We start from the raw sequence: 6,391 nt of genomic DNA, 5'->3' as shown, positions 1-6,391 counted from the left end.
GAACCGGAATACGGAGTCACGGACTGGACCATGACACAAACCATTCATAAAAAACATGACAGAGTAAATAGATAAGAACATCTGGGTCCGAATGCAAAGGAAGATGGATAATCTTAAAAAAGACACCTAGTAATTATTTCCAGGAGATTCTTATAAGTAATCAACTTCCACAAAGATTTCATGCAGTAATTCTCATGCAATGCACATAACCAATATATATTTGAAAATATGGGTGTGATGAGAAGTTGGCAATGATTCAGATACTGGTTGTTTCCAACCCAACCTATCTCTGGAAACGAGCCCCCTTACTGGAAGGATGGCCAGCCGATCTCCTAATATTTTGGAAATCAGGAAATTCAGAAGAAACTTCTGAAATTTCACATCTGCAACGTTACTATTTTGAGTCCGAGCAACCCCATCCCTGCTGCCAGACTAGTCCTAAACCCTCCTGTGTATCACTAGCAAATCTCACTACCAGGGCATCGGTCACCCTCAATTTCACGTGCAACCTGTTCCCCTTTACGCAAGTAATCACTTCCACAAATGGTCCAAGAATCCTTCCCTCCTGCACCAGCTCTATTATCTGCCCTAATCTTCTATTCCCTCCCTCACTGGCAAGTGGCATAGGGAGTAATCCAGAGATTACAGCCCTTGAGGATCTTCTGTGAACTGCCTAATTTCGTTCCGCAGGGCCTCAGCGGTTTCTCTGCCTACGTTGTTGATGCCAATGTGTCCTTCAGCATTTGGTAGCTCCCACTCCTCCTTCAGAATGTTCTGCAGCTGCTTGGAGATCAAGTTCAAGTTCAAGTTCAGTATTTTCTGCTTTAAAACTGTCAAATGAAACAACATTCCTCCTGACCGAGGTGAACCACACATTACATATAACTCACGCATTCAACATATAAAGTAATATTACCACGAATAAATTAACAAACAATAAGGTGCACTTATAGAAACCATAGAAAAACTACAGCACAGAATCAGGCCTTTTGGCCCTTCTTGGCTGTGCTGAACCATTTTCTGCCTAGTCCCACTGACCTGCACACAGACCATATCCCTCCATTCATCTCCCATCCATGTATCTGTCCAATTTATTCTTAAATGTTAAAAAAGAACCCGCATTTACCACCTCGTCTGGCAACTCATTCCATACTCCCACCACTTTCTGTGTGAAGAAGCCCCCCCAATGTTCCCTTTAAACTTTACCCCCCTCACCCGTAACCCATGTCCTCTGGTTTTTTTCTCCCCTTCCCTCAGTGGAAAAGCCTGCTTGCATTCACTCTATCTATACCTATCATAGTTTTATATACCTCTATCAAATCTCCCCTCATTCTTCTACGCTTCAGGGAATAAAGTCCTAACCGATTCAACCTTTCTCTGTAACTCAGTTTCTCAAGTCCTGGCAACATCCTTCTAAACCTTCTCTGCACTCTTTCAACCTTATTAATATCCTTCCTATAATCTGGTGACCAAAACTGAACACAGTACTCCAGATTCAGCCTCATCAATGCCTTACACAACCTCACCATAACATTCCAGCTCTTATACTCAATACTTTGATTAATAAAGGCCAATGTACCAAAAGCTCTCTTTACAACCCTATCTACCTGTGACGCCACTTTTAGGGAATTTTTTTCTGTATTCGCAGATCCCTCTGTTCTACTGCACTCCTCAGTGCCTTACCATTTACCCTGTATATTCTACCTAGGATTGTCCTTCCAAAGTGCAATACCTCACACTTGTCTGTATTAAACTCCATTTGCCATTTTTCAGCCCATTTTTCCAGCTGGTCTAAGTCCCTCTGCAAGCTTTGAAAACCTTCCTCACTGTCCACTGCACCTCCAATCTTTGTATCATTAGCAAATTTGCTGATCCAATTTACCACATTATCATCCAGATCATTGACATAGATGACAAATAACAATGGACCCAGCACTGATCCCTGTGGCACACCACTACTCACAGGCCTCTACTCTGAGAAGCAATTCTCGACCACCACTCTTTGGCTTCTTCCATTGAGCCAATGTCTAATCCAATTTACCACCTCTCCATGTATACCTAGCGACTGAATTTTCCTAACTAACCTCCCATGCGGGACCTTGTCAAAGGCCTTACTGAAGTCCATGTAGACAACATCCACTGCCTTCCCTTCATCCACTTTCCTGGTAACCTCCTTGAAAAACTCCAATAGATTGGTCAAACATGACCTACCACGCACAAAGCCATGTTGACTCTTCCTAATAAGGTGCTGTCTATCCAAATGCTTGTAGATTCTGTCTCTTAGTACTCTCTCCAATAACTTACCCAGTACCGACATCAAACTTACCAGCCTATAATTTCCCAGATTACTTTTTGATCCCTTTTTAAACAACAGAACAACACAAGCCATTCTCCAATCCTCTGGCACCTCACCAGTAGACACCGATATTTTAAATATATCTGCCAGGGCCCCTGCAATTTCAACACTAGTCTCCTTCAAGGTCCGAGGGAATACCCTGTCAGGTCCTGCGGATTTATCCACTTTAATTTGCCTCAAGATAGCAAGCACCTCCTCCTTTTCAATCTGTACAGTTTCCTTGATCTCACTACTTGTTTCCCTTAATTCCAGAGACTTCATGACAGTTTCCCTGGTAAATACAGTCGCAAAAAAACCATTTAAGATCTCCCCCATTTCTTTTGGTTCCGCACATAGCCAACCACTCTGATCTTCAAGAAGATCAATTTTATCCCTTACAATCCTTTTACTCTTAATATACCTGTAAAAGCTCTTTGGATTATCCTTCACTTTGACTGCCAAGGCAACCTCATGTCTTCTTTTAGCCCTCCTGATTTCCTTCTTAAGTATTTTCTTGCACTTTTAATACTCCCCAAGCACCTTATTTACTCCCTGTTTCCTATTCATCTCATACAACTCTCTCTTCTTCTTTATCAGAGTTGCAATATCCCTTGAGAACCAAGGTTCCTTATTCCTCTTCACTTTGCCTTTAATCCTGACAGGAACATACAAGCTCTGCACTCTCAAAATTTCTCCTCTGAAGACTTCCCTCTTACCGATCACATCCTTTCCGGAGAACAACCTGTCCCAATCCACGCGTTTTAGATCCGTTCTCATTTCTTCAAATTTGGCCTTTTTCCAGTTCAGTACCTCAACCCTAGGACCAGATCTATCCTTAACCATGATCAAGTTGAAACTAATGGTGTTACGATCACTGGAACCAAAGTGCTCCCCTACACACACTTCTGTCACTTGTCCTAACTCGTTTCCTAACAGGAGATCCAATATTGCACCCCCTCTAGTTGGTACCTCTATATATTCATTTAGAAAACTTTCCTGAACACATTTTACAAACTCTAAACCATCTAGACCAGGGATCCCCAACCTTTCTCGCACTGCAAACCGGTTTCATATTAACAATATTCTTGCGGACCGGCAGACAAGCGGGGGGTGGGGTGATGGTAGGGTGGCCAATGAACAAGTGTAGCAGTCAAATACATTGGGTTGACCCTGAGAAAGAGTACAATGACTATGAAGCCTTGCGTGGGCACCGGTGCGCATGCGTGTATGTGCCGACTTTTTTTACAAATTGTTTTTGGTAATTCTGTTCAGGGAGGGGTGTTAATCACGGATGCAATATAGGTGATAAGTGGCTAATACACTCAATTTCGTTTCTAAAAGGGTTTATCTAACGAATTTAATATTAAACACACAGCGCATATTTTCCTTGCATGAATATAGCGATAAGTCAATTATCAAGGGAGGACAGGGGAGCTTGAAGTAAGTGTTGAACAAACTTCCAGTAGAAGTGGTCGAGGCAGGTTCGGTATTATCACTTAAAGAAAAATTGGATAGTTATATAGACAGGAAAGGAATGGAGGGTTATGGGCTGAGTGCAGGTCGGTGGGACTAGGTGAGAGTAGCATTTGGCACGGACTAGAAGGGCAGAGATGGCCTGTTTCCATGCTGTAATTGTTATATGGTTATATAAGTCAATAGCATCATAACATTTTAAGTAACATTTGGATATTAAACACACAGCCCATATTTTCCCCGTATGAACATATAAAATCATTGCAACACACCAATATCGCTGCACCAGTGGGAGCCCTGGGCTTGTTTTCCTGCAACAACACGGTGCCATCGAGGGGTGATGGGAGACAGCGATACTCGAAGGAGGTTCCTTATGTCCAGTCTATTCCGCAATTTAGTTTTCGTTGCATTTATTGCAGAGATATGTTGGAAATGGAAGCAACGTTTTCAGTGCTTTTGTGGCTATCTCAGAATAGTTAGCCTTGACTTTGATCCAGAATGCTGGCAGAGATGTTATGTCAAACGTACTTTCCAGCCCGCCGTCACTTACAAGCTCGAGGAGTTGATCTCCTTCCCGCGCTGACATGGTTGACGCATGCGTAATGACCTCGCGTGTGTTCAAGCTCAACAGTGGGCGTGACAGGGAATGAGGAAAGGTGCAGCTGACTCCTATCGCCAAATCATATCGTTTTCTCGCGGCCCGGTAGCAAGTGCTTTGTGGCCTGGTACCGGTCTGCGGTCTGGTGGTTGGGGACCGCTGATCTAGACCCCTAACAGTATGGGAGTCTCAATCAATATGTGGGAAATTCAAATCCCCTACCACCACAACTTTATGTTTCCTGCAGTTGCCTGCTATCTCTCTGCAGATTTGCTCCTCCAATTCTCGCTGACTATTGGGTGGTCTATAATACAACCCCACTAATGTGACCATACCTTTCCTGTTTCTCATCTCCACTCATAAGGACTCAGTAGACAAGCCATCTAATCTGTCCTGCCTGAGCACTGCTGTAACATTTACCCTGACAAGCAATGCTACCCCCCCCCCCCCCGCCCAACCTTTCATTCCTCTGCCTCTATCACATCTGAAACATCGGAACCCTGAAATATTAAGCTCCAGTTCTGCCCCTCCTGTAGCAAAGTTTCACTAATTGCTATAACATCATAATTCCACGTGTCAATCCACGCCCTCAACTCGACTGCCTTCCCCGCAATACTCCTAGTATTGAAATATATACACCTCAGAAGAGTTTTAAAGATTTCTGTCTTTATGACAGAAGTTAACAAGTAAACGGTATAACGCTGCTGGCATTTCATATGTGACGAGATCAGGGTGGTGACAGGGAGTTAAGTAGTCCTACGGCCTGGGGGAAGAAGATGTTCGTCATCCTAACAGTTCTTGTCTTAATGCTGCGATACCTCCTGCCTGATTGCAGGGGATCAAAGAGATACAGTAGTTGGATGGATGGCAGGGCTCATTGGCGATGCCGAGGCCCTGCACACACAGTGCTCCTGATAAATATCCCTGATGTTTAGAAGAGAGACCCCAGTGATCCTCTCAAACTTTGTAGAGATGTGGTCAAATGCCTTGCAAGTCCCATACCAGATGGTGATGCAGCTGGCCAGGACACTCTTGATAGTGATGCTGTAAAAATTCAGATATCCGTTACCCTGGCACTCAGGAAGTAGCATACCATTGTATTGTTTTGATCATCGGCACAAAAACGCCTGTCTGTCCCCTAACTATCCAAGTCTCCAATCAAACTTTCTCCTTGTCTCCCCAGGGTGTATTATGAGCCATGCATTGTGCCACAGACCTGAATGCGGCTGCAGCTCTTCTCTGAAAAGCCATGCTTCCCCACCTGCTCACCACACTACTTCGCAAGATCAAAAACAATATACTTGTTACTGAGGGGAATAGCCACAGGGGTATCTTGCACCCCCTTGCCTACACCCTCTACCTTTCTTGGTGGTCACCTGGCAACTTGCTGCCGAAATTTCTGGCATGACTACCTTACTGAAGCTCTGGTTCCTGAAACTTGCAACATCACTGATGCTTCTGAGTGAGTCCAGCTCCAGCTCCAGCCACGTGAGGCAGTCAGACAGGAGCAGTAGCTGTTCATATTTCCCACAAGGACACTGGACTTTGTACTGAACAGAAGGGTCTCGAGGTTCAAGTCAATAGCTCCCTGAAAGTGACGAAGATTAAAGATTAAAAATAATTAGCTTTATTTGTCAGATGTATATAGAAATACACCTTCAGTGAAATGGGTCATTTGTAGTGATGTGCTGGAGACAACCCATAAGTTTTGCCATTCAGCCTGTGGCAACCTAGCATGCTCACAGCATACTAGCCCTAAGTTGTGTGTGTATTTGGAATGTGGGAGGAAATGAGAGCTTCTGGAGGAATCCCACGCAATAATGGGGAGAACATGCAAATGCTTTACAGACAGCAGTGGGAATTAAACCCCAATTTCCTGATCACTGGCATTGTAAATCATTCAGCTACCCACTGCATACCAGATGCATAGTTTGATAGGGTAGTAATGAAAGCCTATGACCTACTTGCCTTCATTAGTTGAGGCG

This window comes from Mobula birostris, chromosome 7 (genome assembly GCF_030028105.1).
Source record: "Mobula birostris isolate sMobBir1 chromosome 7, sMobBir1.hap1, whole genome shotgun sequence".
NCBI lineage: Eukaryota > Metazoa > Chordata > Chondrichthyes > Myliobatiformes > Myliobatidae > Mobula > Mobula birostris.
This window is presented reverse-complemented; position numbering follows the sequence as displayed.